This window comes from Felis catus, chromosome C2 (genome assembly GCF_018350175.1).
Source record: "Felis catus isolate Fca126 chromosome C2, F.catus_Fca126_mat1.0, whole genome shotgun sequence".
NCBI lineage: Eukaryota > Metazoa > Chordata > Mammalia > Carnivora > Felidae > Felis > Felis catus.
In genome coordinates, this window is record NC_058376.1 from 129,241,000 (window position 1) to 129,256,766 (window position 15,767).

A 15,767-nucleotide genomic window follows, 5' to 3' on the forward strand; every position below is an offset into this window, starting at 1 on the left:
GATTGGTTAAAGAATCTATAGCTAATCCTTCAATAACTCCCATAGCACCTCATTACTCATGAGACAGTGACATCTTAGGTCATAAAAAAGGTGCTGTTGTATAACACAGGTGCTGTGTAACGGCCTCAGGTCATGAATATTAACAGATAGCCTCAAATGGGATGATACCAATAAAGACTTCCTGCCAACTTCTACCCAAGAAATGAACCAGAGGGCAGTACAATGTGCCCCTGCAGACATTCTGAAATCAGGGGTGATGGGTGTAGGCATTGTGTCCTTTGCAGGTTTGATGATTGCCATGATCCCTCCTACTAAGCCATGACTACAATTATTTTTGTTGGCAAGAATGACCCATAAGTTTCCCTGCTCATATTACCCTTTTCCAACTTTTACATTAGGCATATAGTAATTTCTTAAGTGAGTGTGAAGCACTTAATTGGTTAGTTTATTCCACCAATATTTACTGTGCTCACTGACATCTGGATTTACTTCTACCTTGTCCTATTTACCTAATTTTATGCCCATTTCCCCCCTTTATTGCTTTCTTTTGGAATGTATTTTTTTTCATTCCAATAGATTTTTTGCTCTACTTGTTTGGAATTTATCTCCATTTTTTTAGCAGTTCCATTAAAATTTTGTCATGACTACTTGAGAATGTATTTTCCATCTTCTCAAACACCATAAGAATTTAGAAGACTTTGACTCTGTTCAATGCCCCCCAACCTACATGCTACTATTGGACAGCATATTTCTTTAGTTTTATTTTTCTATAACCCTACAATTAGACATTATATTGTTTAATATAGGAAATTATTAATTTCTTTTATGACTTTCCTTCTAAGAAGAATTTTCTTCTTCCTGAAGCACATCTTTCAGAAGTTCTATAAATAAGGGTCCATCTGTGAAATGTTCTATTTAAAAAAAAAAAGCAAAACATCTGAACATTATTTTGCTCTCATGCTATAAAGACCGTTTCATTAGATCCTTAATTCTAAGTTGACAGTATCAACTATCCACATTTTAAAGATACTATTTCATGGTCATCAGGACGCTATAGTGGCTGAGCAGTCAACGGCCAGTTTAAATGTTATTCCTTTCTAAGTAACTTTTTCTACTGGCTGCTTTTAAGGCCATCTTTTATCTGTAATTTCATCGTTTATTTATACAGGTACGGAGTTCTTTTTATTTTTTCTTGAGACTCACAGCATTGTCAAAATCTGAGTATTCATATCTTTCATACATTCTAGCAAATATTCTTAATTGTTACATTTCAAATACTTCGCCCTTATTTTCTCTATTCTCTTCTTCTTGAACCCCTGAATGTATCTACATTAGGTCTTCTCATATTATCTTGTATTATATCAATCACTTGCATTTCTTAACCTTCTATTTCTCCATAATACATGCCAGGTAATTTATTAAACTTTGTGCTCCAGTACATTATTCCTTAAAGATATTTAATCTGCTATTTAATCCATCCACTGAGTTTCAATTTTTTTTTTTAAATCTTTATTTATTAGAGAGAGAGAGCGTGCAAGTGGGGAAGGGTAGACAGAGAGGGAGAAAGAGAATCCTGTGCAGGCTCTGCACTGATGCAGGGCTCAATCCCACGAACCATGATATCATGAATTGAGCTGAAATCAAGAGAGTTGGATGTTTAATCAATGGATCCACCCAGGCACCCCTGAGTTTCAAATTCTAATAATGACATCTTTTTAGTTCTTTAAGATCTAGTTAGTTTTTTTTTTTAATTTAACTGGTTGATTATTTTATTATTATTATTATTATCACTATTATTTTTAAACTTACATCCAAGTTAGCATATAGTGCAACCGTGATTTCAGGAGTAGATTCCTTAGTGCCCCTTACCCATTTAGTCCATCCCCCTACCCACAACCCCTCCAGCAACCCTCTGCCTGTTCTCTATATCTGAGAGTCCCTTATGTTTTGTCCCTCTCCCTGTTTTTAGATTATTTTTGCTTCCCTTCCCTTATGTTCATCTATTGTGTATCTTAAATTCCTCATATGAGTGAAGTCATATGATATTTGTCTTTCTCTAATTTCGCTTAGCATAGTACCCTCCAGTTCCATCCACATAGTTACAAATGGCAAGATTTCATTCTTTTTGATTGCCAAGTAATACTCCATTGTATATATATACCACATCTTCTTTATCCATTCATCTGTCGATTGACATTGGGCTCTTCCCATACTTCGGTTATTATTGATAGCACTGCTATAAACATTGGGGTGCATGTGCAGCTTTGAAACAACACACCTGTATCCCTTGGATAAATAACCTAGTAGTGCAATTGCTGGGTCATAGGGTAGTTCCATTTTTAACTTTTTAAGGAACCTCCATACTGTTTTCCAGAGTGGCTGCACCAGTTTGCATTCCCACCAGCAGTGCAAAAGAGATCCTCTTTCTCCACATCCTCGCCAACATCTGTTGTTGCCTGAGTCATTCATTTTAGCCATTCTGACTGGTATGAGGTGGTTTTGATTTGTGTTTCCCTGAGGATGAGTGAAGTTGAGCATTTTTTCATGTGTCAGTTGGCCATCTGTCATGTGTCAGTTGGATGTCTTCTTTGGACAGTGTCTATTCATTCTTTTGCCCATTTCTTCACTGGATTATTTGTTTTCTGGGTGTTGAGTTTGATAAGTTCTTTACAGATTTTGGGTACTAACCCTTTATTTGATTTGTCATTTGCAAATATCTTCTCCCATTCTGTCAGTTGCCTTTTAGTTTTGATGACTGTTTCTTTTGCTGTGCAGAAGCTTTTTATTTTGATGAGGTCCCAATAGTTCATTTTTGCTTTTGTTTCCCTCACCTCTGGAGATGTGTTGAGTAAGAAGTTGCTGTGGTTGAGGTCAAAGAAGTTTTGCCTGCTTTCTCCTCAAGGCTTTTGATGGCTTCCTGTCTTATGTTTAGGTCTCTCATCCATTTTGAGTTTTTCTGCATGTCGCTGTCCAGTTTTCCCAGCACCATTTGCTGAAGAGACTGCCTTTATTCCATTGTATATTCTTTCCTGCTTTGTCAAAGGTTGGCCAAGTTTGGGGGTCCATTTCTGGGTTCTCTATTCTGTTCCATTGATCTGTTTTTCTGCCAGTACCATAATGTCTTGATGATTAAAGGTTTGTAATACAGCTTGAAGTCTGGGATTGTGATGCCTCCAGCTTTGGTTTTCAAGTTTGCCTTGGCTATTTGGGGTCCTATCTGATCCCATAAAAATTTTAGGATATTTGTTCTAGCTCCGTGAAGAATGCTGGTGTTATTTTGATAGGGATTGCTAACTGGTTAATTTTAACAGTCTATTATCTCAAGATTCTTCTCCCCCATTTCTTTTATTTAATCAAAATTCTTACCTATTGTAAAAGACTGTCTTTTTCTAAGATGGCTACAACAATATTTCTAGTTTCAAATTCCCTCTCAGAACCTTGACAACCCTTACCAAGAGGTGAAATCTCTTTTTCTTTCTTCCAAGGCTTTGCTATTGATTTCCTTTCAAATAGAAGGCAGTGGGAGTCATCCTGCATGATGCTGAGGCTAGGTTAGAAAAGGTGATACAGTTTCTGCCTAAGCCTTTCTGCAGATTCCCTAAGAACCATCCATAATGCTGTGAGGAGCCCAGGCCACATTGAGAGGCTACATTTGGATGTTCTTGCTGATAAGTTCAACTAAGGGCTCAATCACAGCCAGCATGAACCACCAGAAATATGAGTGAACAAAGCTTCAGAGTATTACAGTAGCTAGATGTTGAGTCACTAAAGCCTACAACCCATCCAGCTGTGGACCCATGCAACATGGAACAAATAAAATCATTACCCAAACCCAGAGTTCCTGACCCACAGACTCCATGAGCACAACTGGTGGTTTCATGTCACTAAATTCTGGGGTAATTTATTAAACATTGATAGATAATGAAAAAACCATAGCTCATACTCAGTATCTGCTAATTCCAGTATCTAAAGTTCTTGGCAATCTAAAATCAATCCCTTTCCCTCTTCTTTTTCCTTTCTCTTCTCTTGCCGACTCTTGTTATCATAGTTCGTTTCCTTATGCATTTGGTAATTTTTTATTAGAATCTCATGTTTGGCTGAAGTTAATGTCTAGGTATCCAGAGCCGCCTTGGTTGAGGAGCTTTCCTACCAAGTGAATTTCCATTTTTGGCTGGCCCCTAGAGGGTGTTTGCTACCTAACAGAAATATTTTTATTTATATCTCCTCTTGTAGTTACTCATACTACATATATAATATGGATTCAAAATCCAAACTGCAAGAGAGCAGGGATACGGTTAGAAATTCTAAAGGGGGCTAGTGTTATTACAATTCTTCCCACTAATACCCACAACAGTGACTAATGGCTACCTTTACAGGCAGTTCATTGGCTGCCTTTGTTGCAGGAGGATTTTTTCTAGGCACATTCATCCAACCTACAAATATTTAATGAATATCTTTTATATGTTCTTTACTAGGAATATGACTCATGTGCCTTCACATGAGATGTTTAGGACCCTCTGGCATGCTGAAGCCAGGTTTACAATTTAGTTTTTAAAACTATCTTGCCAACTAGCTACCTCCCAGTAGGTACCTCCAATTCCTGGGTATTGGAATTACCCAGAATCTCTGTGAGATCAGGCCTATTATCTTTTTATTTTTTTAAATAAAAAATTTAAAGTTATTTATTTATTTAGAGAGAGAGAGCGTGCATGAGTGAGCGAGTGGGAGGGGCAGAGAGAGAGAGGAGAGAGAGAGAGAACCCCAAGCAGGCTCTGCACTGTCAGCACAGAGCCTGATGGGGGGCTTGAACTCATGAACCATGAGATCATGACTTGGAGCTGAAACCAGGAGTCAGATGCTTGACTGACTGAGCCACAGGTGCCCCATCTTTTTCCTTTTTGTTAATGCACATAATGACTACAGCAGGGCACAGGAGAGATTCAGAACACACATATATGTATTTTTTGCCCCCTCCTCTCTAGCTTTGCTGAGGTATAATTGACAAAAATTGTATATGTTTAAAGTATACATGGTATTTTAATATAGGTATATATTGTAAAATGATTACCACAATCAAGCTAATTAACCTAGTCATCACCACATATTTACCTTTTTTTTTTTTTTTTTGTGGTGAGAACACTTAAGTTCTCTTAGTAAATTTCCAGTATATGGAACACATTTTTGAAGATGATTATCAACCAACCAAGGAGAGCTTGGTAAATAAAGAAACCAAGTGAAATTAAACACTGGCAAAATAAATCTTTGTACAGATTTAGAATTTAAAAAATCTATCAGAAGGGTGGTATACCTTTCAATTTTCTGTATTAATCTGATCATACCTAAAGAGTTTAATACATTTTTATAAGCAGTGACACCTAGGATGGAGTAACTGAAAAGACCATCTTGTGCCTGCATTTATGTTTCTTCCTTGATGAGCTTTTCCCAGGCTATCTGACTCCAATGTGCAGATTCAATGACACTCAGGACCTTTTTGTTTCTTTTAGGGTAAAAACATCCACCCCCCCCTTTTCTAATGTTTATTTATTTTGAGAGAGCGAGTGAGCACAGGGAGAGTCAGAGAGAGACAGGGAGACAGAGAATCCCAAGCAGGCTCTACATTTTCAGCACATAGCCCAAAGTGGAGCTCAATCTTACCAACCACAAGATGATGACCTGAGCAGAAACCAAAAGTAGGACGCTTAACCAACTGAACTACCCAGATGCCCCAACATCCATCCATCCATTCTTCTTTTTTTTTTTTTAATTTATTTTTGAGAGACAGAGCATGATTGGAGGAGGGGCAGAGAGAGAAGGAGACACAGAATCCAAAGAAGGCTCTAGGCTCTGAGCTGTCAGTACAGAGCCCAATACAGGGCTCAAACTCATGAACCATGAAATTGTGACCTGAGCTGAAGTCAGCCGCTTAACTGACTGAGCCACCCAGGCGCCCCCATCCATTCTTAATTGTAGAATGTTAAGAGCAGGAATAAGTTTATAGACCATTTTTTATTTTAATGTTCTTTTTATACGTGGATAAACTGAGAGTCCTCAGAAATGGGTAAACTGAAGCTCAGATAGGTGAAATAATTGATAGCAAGTTAGCAGCCAGTATTAGAATCTAGCTTTTCTGATTCCTAACTACTTTTGTTGTTTTATGGGATATTTCTTGGGTAAAACAGGAACTCCTGCAATAGGTTGCTCTACATTCTATGTTTCTTTGGGATGCTATACACAATAATGAGAGCCATCCTAACCCAAGCCTCCCATTTTATCTACTCATTTAGTTCTAAAAATGTCATAGCTTCTTGACCCTTCCGTTTTCTGTTTCTCTACCATTCATTATACTCTCAACTCTCTTCCTCTTGATTTTACTTTCCATTTACTCATAGGAACATGAAATACTTGCTTATGGAGCAAGACTTCCTGACATACTGTACCAAGAAAAACTGATCAAAACATATCAAAAAAATCTAAAAGGAAAGTTATCTGCTGGGTCTCCATGTGAATTTACAATTACAGCATCATAAACTATGTTTAAAACATTATTTTCCTAATGATTCCACTGCTAAAATTTTTATTCAGGTCCTCCACAGAATAGCTACATAACTCCAGGAGGACACCATTAACACAGTCTACAACGTAAATGGCTTCTGTACTATCTTCAATTCACAATCTGGATAACCTTAGATGACAGTCCTGTTTTCATTCATCTCACATATCTAGACCTTTACAGCTCTTTTAATACTACCACAGCAGGGAGTTGAAATGAATCCTGTTTTACTTGCCTTTCATCCTTTTAAACCTGTAAACAGGAATAGTTAGTCCCATGAGCCTATCAAAGCTTGAAATTAATGTGGTTTCGGTCAGTCACTCATTTATCTCAAGGGCACTCACATCAACAGATGGGGTGATGATGATAGTGACAATAACAGAACTCTGTAATAGAAAATTTGTGAAATAATGCTGGAAGAATTCACAGCAACAGTGGTTACAACTAGTTATTTCTAAGAACCATTCCTGTTGCCTTTATTTTACTCTATAATATAGGCTGTCAGAAGAACTGACAGCTTTAAAGTCTGTCTGGTTTTATTAGTTATCCTTCCACCTAGAGGTTTAAGCTTAGAGCCAAGAACATAGAGATGACTAGTTCACTATCCAAGATTTGTTTCCCTCCCATAGTGTAGATTTGTTGCTGGGCAGTATCTGCACGGCCACAGACTATCGCCAGTCCCCTTGAATCCAAATGTGGCCATATGACTAGATCTAGCTATTGGGATGGAAGCAGAAATTCATGTGTATTACTTCTAGACAAAGAAGGATATGTATGCAATATTTCCCCCCTTCTGTGATGATCGTGTAGGCTAGCACTGAAGATAGTGGGATCTTAAGATAGAAGAAGCATGGATCCTGATCACATAGTGTTTAATGAATGTCCATGAAAATTTGCTTTGGAAAAGAATAACTTTTAACTATCTTTCTCTGGGATTAAAATTTTGTTTTTTAAGGGATCTTAACACAGGATCTAACACAATGACTGGCATTCAAATATTTGTTGAATGAATAAACTTAGTGCATATTTTTGTCTATTAATCTCATTCAGCGCCTGTTGGGGTTACAGAATGGCTGGCTAAAGACTGAATGAAGTCCTAGGGAAGCTTACCAAACTACCAGACATGATAGCAAGACTATATAAATCAAAGACTAGACTTCAAATGAAGTAACACAAACAAACAAAATCCACGGGATTCTTCCTTCAGTGATTACATGATTTTAGGCAAGTGGCTCAATGTCAAAAAATTCTGCTTTGAGATATGAGAGAGTAAGAGGAAGAAAAACAGGAGACGTCAAAATTAGAGTTGACAGAATTGAGGATTTTATTTGTTTATTTTTAGAATTGAGGATTTTAAAAAGCCTCTCCCACCCCTTCAGTTAGAGATAATAACAATGTTTTAAATTATTATATTTGTTATTCCGTACAATTTCTGTAATAGAGTAAAATTCCCCGAAAGCACTGGATCTGAAAAATCCCAATTGTTTGGCATTTGATGATTTGTACATATCCTAGAAAATTCTGTTGATCAACTATTGAGGCTGTCTAAGTGCACATGTAGACTTGCTAATACTGAGAATACAATACATTATAAGTCTATCATCTAGCATAGTCCTATGTAGAACTCAGTCAGAGTGCTACATTTCTAGGTTATGGGATGTTACTCTATAGACACCCCTAAAACCATAATTTTTGAAGCTTAAACATATATATTTGCAAAAACCCTCAACAAAATATTAGCAAACTAAATTCAACAATACATTTAAAAGATCACACACCATGATCAAGTGAGATTTACTCCAGGGATGCAAGGATCGCTCAACGTCCACAAATTGACATAATATACTATGTTAACAAAAGGAAAGCTAAAAATCATATGATCTCAATAGCAGAAAAAGCATTTGACAAAACTCAGCATCCATTTATGATAACAACTCTCTACAAAGTGGATACAGATGGAATTGTACTCAACCTAACAAAGATCACATAAAATAAGCCCACAGCTAACATCATACACAACGGTGAAAGATTAGGAAAACAAGGATACCCATTTTCACAACTTTTATTCAGTACAGTATTGGAAGTCTCAGCCAAAGCTAGTAGGCAGGAGAAAGAAATAAAAGGTTTTTTTATTTATTTTATTTTTTATTTTTTTTGGAGAGAGTATGAGCAGGGGAGGGGCAGAGGAGAGGGAGAGAGAATATCTTAAGCAGGCTCCAAGCCCAACAGAGCCTGATGCAGGGCTTCATCTCACCACCGTGAGATCATGACCTGACCTGAAATCAAGACTTGGACACTTAAATGACTTAGCCCCCCAGATGCCCCAAAAGTCATCCTATTATTTAAAAAAAGTACAACTGTCACTATCTGTAGATAAGATGATTTTATGTGTAGAAAATCCTAGAGACTCCACCAAAAAACTGTTAGAATAAATGAATTCAGTAAAGTTGCAGGATACAAAAATCAATATAAAAATCTGCTCTGTTTCTATACACTAACAATGAACTATCAAAGAGAGAAATTAAGAAAACAATCATAATTAGAAATGCATCAAGAAGAATAAAATATCTAGGAATAAATTTAACCAAGGAGGTAAAAGAAATAGAATAATACACAAATAAATGGAAAGATATTCCATGCCCAAGGATTGCAAGAACATTGTTAAAATGTCCATACTTCCCAAAGCAGTCTACAGATTCAAAACATTCCTTATCAACATTCCAAAGGCATTTTTCATAGAAATAGAAAATAATCCTAAAATTTGTATGGAACCGCAAAATACCTCAAGAAATCTTGAGAAAGAACAAAATCGAAGGCATCATGCTTCCTGATTTCAAACTGTATCACAAAGCTATAGTAACCAAAATACATGGCAATGGCATAAAAACAGATATATAGATTAATGGAACAGAATAGGGAGCCGAGAAGTAAACCCACATACATATGGTTAAGCAACCAAGAATATACAGTGGGGAAATGACACTGTTTTTAATAGATGGTGTTGGAAAAACTGGACAGCCACATATAAAACAATGAAGCTAGCCTACTGCCCTATACCATACACAAAAATTAACTCAAAATGATTTAAAGACTTGAATGTAAGGCACAAAACCATAAAACTCCTAGAAGGAAACATAGGTGGCAAGCTCCCTGACAGTGGTCTTTGCAATGATATTTTGGATCTGACTCTAAAAGCAAAAATAAACAAGTGGGACTACACCAAACAAAAAAGTCTCTGTACAGCAAAGAAAATCATCAACAAAATGAAAATACAATGTACTGAATGGAGAAAATAACTGCAAACCATGTATTCGATAAGAAGTTAACATCCAAAATATATAAAGAGCTCACACAACAGCAAAAAAACAATCTGATTAAAAAATAGGCAGATTGGAATAGACATTTTTTCCAAAGAAGATATACAGATGGTCAACAAGCACATGAAAAATATTCAACATCACTAATCACGGAGGAAATGCAAATCAAAACAATATGAGAGATAACCTCACACCTGTCAGACTGGCTATTGTCAAAAAGACAAGAAATAACAAATGTTGGCAAGGATGTGGAGAACAGGGAACTCTGTGTACTGCTAGTGGCAATGTTAATTGGTGCTATTATGGAATACATCAGGGGCTCCTTAAAAAATTAAAAATAGAACCACCATATGATCCAGCAATTCCACTTCTAGGTGTTTATTCAAATAAAATGAAAACACTAATTTGAAAAGATATATGCAGCCTCATATTCACTGTAGCATTATTTACAATAGCCAAGATATGGAAACAACCTAAGTGTCCATCAATGAATAAGAGGGTTAAGATACACACACACACACACACACACACACACACACACACACACGAACACTAATCAGCCATAAAAATTAATGGAATCTTGCCATTTATAATGGAATCTTGCCATTTATAAATGAATGGCCCTTGAGGGCATACTTATGCTAAGCGAAGTAAGTCAGAGAAAGACAAATACTGTAGGATATCTCTTACATGTGGAATCTAAAAAAATAAATAAATAAACGAAACAAAAACCAAGCCCATAGATATAGAGAACAGAATGATGGTTGCCAGAGAGGAGCAGGAGTGGAGGGTAAGCAAAATGGGTAAAGGCAATTAAAAGGTAAAAGCTTATAAAATAACTAAGTCATGGAGATATAATGTACAGCATGGTGACTATAGTTACTAATAATGTACTGCATATTTAAAAACTGCTAAGAGAGTAAATCTTAGAAGTTCTCATCACAAGAAAAAAATTTATTGTAATTATGGTAATGCATGGTAACTATTGTGATTATTTCATACTGTATACAAATATTGATTCATTATGTTATACAACTGAAACTAATATAATGCTATAGATTAACTATATCTCAATTATAAAAAAAAAAGACAAAAAGAAAACAACAAAGACAAGACAAAAAACAAAGATGAGCCTGCAAGGCAGCTAGAACTCGAGCCAGAAAGACTTTCCTGAGGAATGGAACAGTAGAGCCAATCACATAAGAGATGCAATAGGATCAGCAGTGGTGTTGTAGGTCAGCAAGAAGTTAGAGGAACCACAGCAACACCAAACAGTACCAATGCACCAACAGACAAACTGCTGCCAGGGCTCTTCCTCACTTGGGAGAGAGCATCTGGAGGACTTGGCTTTTGAACTATAATTACCTCCTAAATTTCTTAGATAATATATAAGAGAAATGAAGCTCAAAGAGTATGATGCTAGACTTGATTCAATTTAGCATATGGAAGAACAAAATAACTACAATATAACTTATACTCAAAAGTATTATGGATTATATCCCCATGATACATAAGAAAAAGATGATGTCTTTCTGTGCCACATTCTACCTGTGTGACCTTAAGTATTATCACCTTTCTTTTTAAATTTTACTCATTTTTATTGATGTATTGATTTATTGATTTAACGTAATTTATTGTCAAATTGGTTAACATACAGTGTGTACAGTGTGCTCCTGGTTTTGGAGGTAGATTCCTGTGATTGATCGCTTACATACAACACCCAGTGCTCATCCCAACAAGTGTCCTCCTCAATGCCTATCACCCATTTTCCCTCTCCCCATCTCCCCATCAACCCTCAGTTTGTTCTGTGTATTTAAGAGTCTCTTATGGTTTGTCTCCCTCCCTCTCTGTTTGTATCTATTTTTTTCCCTTCCCTTCCCCCATGGTCTTCTGTTAAGTTTCTCAAGTTCCACATATGAGTGAAAACATATGATATCTGTCCTTCTCTGACTGACTTATTTCCCTTAGCATAATACCCTCCAGTTCCATCCATGTTGCTACAAATGGCATGATTTCATTCTTTCTCATTGGCAAGTAGTATTCCATTGTATATATAAACCACATCGTCTTTATCCATTCATCCATTCAGTTGATGGACATTTAGGGTCTTTCCATAATTTGGCTATTGTTGACAGCACTGCTATAAACATTGGGGTACATGTGCCCCTATGAATCAGCACTCCTGTATCCTTTGGATAAATTCGTAGCAGTGCTATTCCTGGGTCATAGGGTAGTTCTATTTTTAATTTTTTGAGGAACCTACACATGTTTTCCAGAGAGGCTACACCAGTTTGCATTCCCACCAACAGTGCAAGAGGGTTCCCATTTCTCCACATCTGCACATCTGTTGTTTCCTGAGTTGTTCATTTTAGCCACTCTGTCTGGTATGACATGGTATCTCAGTGTGGTTTTGATTTGTGTTTCCCTGATGATGAGAGACGTTGAGCATATTTTCATGTGTCTGTTGGCCATCTGGATGTCTTCCTTGGAGAAGTGTCTACTCATGTCTTCTGCCCATTTCTTCATTGGATTATTTGTTTTTCAGATGTGGAGTTTGGTAAATTCTTTATAGATCTTGGGTACTAACCCTTTTTCCAATATGTCATTTGCAAATATCTTGTCCCATTCCATCAGTTGCCTTTTACTTTTGCTGATGGTTTCTTCTGCAGTGCAGAAGCTTTTTATCTTGATGAGGTCCCAAGTGAGGTTCATTTTTGCTTTTAATTCTCTTGCCTTTGGAGACGTGTTGAGCTAGAAATTGATGCGGCCGAGGTCAAAGAGGTTTTTGACTGATTTCTCCTCGAGGATTTTGATGGCTTCCTGTATTACATTGAGGTCTTTCATCCATTTTGAGTTTATTTTTGTGTATGGTGTAAGAAAGCGGTCTAGTTTCATTCTTCTCCATGTTGCTATCCAGTTCTCGCAGCACCATTTGCTAAAGAGACTGTCTTTTTTTCCATTGGATATTCTTTCCTGCTTTGTCAAAGATTAATTGGCCACATATTTGTGGATCCAATTCTGGGTTCTCTATTCTATTCCATTGGTCTATGTGTCTGTTTTTTTTTTTAATTTTTTTTCAACGTTTATTTATTTTTGGGACAGAGAGAGACAGAGCATGAACAGGGGAGGGTCAGAGAGAGAGGGAGACACAGAATCGGAAACAGGCTCCAGGCTCTGAGCCATCAGCCCAGAGCCTGACGCGGGGCTTGAACTCACAGACCGCGAGATCATGACCTCGCTGAAGTCGGACGCTTAACCGACTGCGCCACCCAGGCGCCCCTATGTGTCTGTTTTTATGCCAGTGCCATACTGTCTTAATGATTACAGCCTTGTACTAGAGGCTGAAGTCTGGGATTGTGATGCCTCCTGCTTTGGTTTTCTTTTTCAACATTACTTTGGCTATTTGGGGTCTTTTGTGGTTCCATACAAAATTTAGGATTGTTCTAGCTTTGAGAAGAATGACAGTGCAATTTTGATTGGGATTGCATTGAATGTGTAGATTGCTTTGGGTAATATTGGCATTTTAACAATATTTATTCTCCCAATCCATGAGCATGGAATGTTTTTCCACTTCTTTGTGTCTTCTTTACTTTCCTTTATAAATTTTGTATAGTTTTCAGCATACAGATCTTTTACATCTTTGGTTAGGTTTATTCCTAGGTATTTTATGGTTCTTAGTGCAATGGTAAATGGGATCGATTTCTTGATTTCTCTTTCTGTTGCTTCAGTATTGGTGTATAGAAATTTAACCGATTTCTGTACACTGATTTTGTACCCTGTGACTTTGCTGAATTCATGTATCAGTTCTAAAAGCTTTTTGGTGGAGTCATTTGGGCTTTCCATATAGAGTATCATGTCATCTGTGAAAAGTGAAATTTGACTTGTCAATTTTGATGCCTTTTATTTTGCTTTGTTGTCTGACTGCTGTTGCTAAGACTTCCAACACTGCATTAAACAACAGTGGTGAGAGTGGACATCCCTGCTGTGTTTCTGATCTGAGGGGGAAAGCTCTCAGTTTTTCCCCACTGAGGATGATATTAGCTGTGGGCTTTTCATATGTAGCTTTTATGATGTTTAGGTATGTTCCTTCTATCCAGACTTTCTTTAAGGTTCTTATTAAGAAAGGATGCTGTATTTTGTCAAATGTTTTTTCTGCAACTATTGACAGGATAATACGGTTCTTATCATTTATTAACGTGATGTATCACATTGATTAATTTGCAAATATTGAACCAGCCCTGCAGCCCAGGAATGAATCCCACTTGATCGTGGTGACTAATCCTTTTAAATGCTGTTGAATCCAATTTGCTAGTATCTTGTTGAGAATTTTTGCATTCATGTTCATAGGGATATTGGCCTGTAATTCTCCTTTTCTGTGGGGTCTCTGTCTGGTTTGGGAATCAAGGTAATGCTGGCTTCATAGAATGAGTCAGGAAGCTTTCCTTCCATTTCTATTTTTTGAAACAACTTGAGAAAGATAGGTATTAACTCTGCTTTAAATGTTCGGTAGAATTCCCCTGGGAAGCCATCTGGCCCAACAACCTCCTTGTTGGGAGATTTTTGATAGCTGACTAAATTTCTTCACTAGTTATGGGTCTGTTCAAATTTTCTATTTCTTCCCATTTGAGTTTTGGCAGTGTGTGGGTGTCTAGGAATTTGTCCATTTCTTCCAGGTTGTTCAGTTTGTTGACACATAATTTTTCACAGTTTTCTCTGATAATTGTATTTCTGAGGGATTAGTTGTGATAAGTGCAATTTCATTCATGATTTTATCTATTTGGGTCCTCTCTCTTTTCTGGCTATAGGTTTATCAATTATGTTTATTTTTAAAAAAAAAACAGCTCTTAGTTTCATTGATCTGTTCTACTGTTTTTTGGGGGGTTTTTTTGGATTCTATATTATTTCTGCTCTAATCTTTATTATTTCTCTTCTGCTGGCCTTGGGGTTTGTTGTTCTGCTTCTAGTTCCTTTAGGTATTCTGTTAGGTTTTGTATTTTGGATTTTTCTTGTTTCTAGAGATAGGCCTGGATTGCAATGTATTTTCCTCTTAGGACTGCCTTTGCTGCATCCCAAAGGGTTTGGAGTGTAGTGTTTTCATTTTTAATTGTTTCCATATATTTTTTAATTTCTTCTTTAAATGCCTGGTTGACCCATTTGTTCTTTAGTAGGATGTTCTTTAATGTCTATGCATTTGGAGGTTTTCCAGACTTTTTCCTGTGGTTGGTTTTAAGCTTCATAGCATTGTGATCTGAAAATGTGTATGGTATGATCTCAATTCTTTTATATTTATTGACGGCCTTTTTGTGACCCATTGTGTGATCTATCTTGGACAATGTTCATGTGCACTTGAAAAGAATGTGTAGTCTGTTGCTTTGGGATGAAAAGTTCTGAATGTATCTGTCAAGTCCATCTGACCCAATGAATCATTCAGAGCCATTGCTTCTTTATCGATTTTCTGCCTAGATGATCTGTCCATTGCCATAAGTGGAGTATTAAAGTCTCCTGCAATTACATTTTTATCAATAAGACTGCTTATGTTTGTAATTATTTTACATATTTGGGTACTTCCGAATTGGATGCATAAACATTTATAATTGTTAGCTCTTCTTGATGGATAGACCCCATAATTATCATATACTGTCCTTCTTCATCTCTTGTTACAGTTGTTAGTTTAAAATCTAGTTTGTCTGACATAAGTATGGCTACTCCAGCTTTCTTTCGACTTCCAATAGCATGATAGATGGTTCTCCATCCCCTCACTTTCAATCTGAAGGCATCCTCAGGTCTAAAATGGGTCTCTTATATTTGCAAATGACATATCGGACAAAGGGCTAGTATCCAAAATCTATAAAGAGCTCACCAAACTCCACACCCGAAAAACAAATAACCCAGTGAATAAA

General features: G+C 36.8%; 1 protein-coding gene and 1 long non-coding RNA gene across 6 annotated transcripts in view; one reads left to right on the top strand and one right to left on the bottom strand.

Moving 5' to 3' along the window:
- Window positions 1-15,767, bottom strand: part of TMEM108 (transmembrane protein 108) — a 366,501-nt gene that overhangs the window by 126,950 nt on the left and 223,784 nt on the right. The gene's annotated exons all lie outside the window — the stretch shown is intronic.
- Window positions 1-15,767, top strand: part of LOC109491503 — a 96,306-nt gene that overhangs the window by 39,663 nt on the left and 40,876 nt on the right. The gene's annotated exons all lie outside the window — the stretch shown is intronic.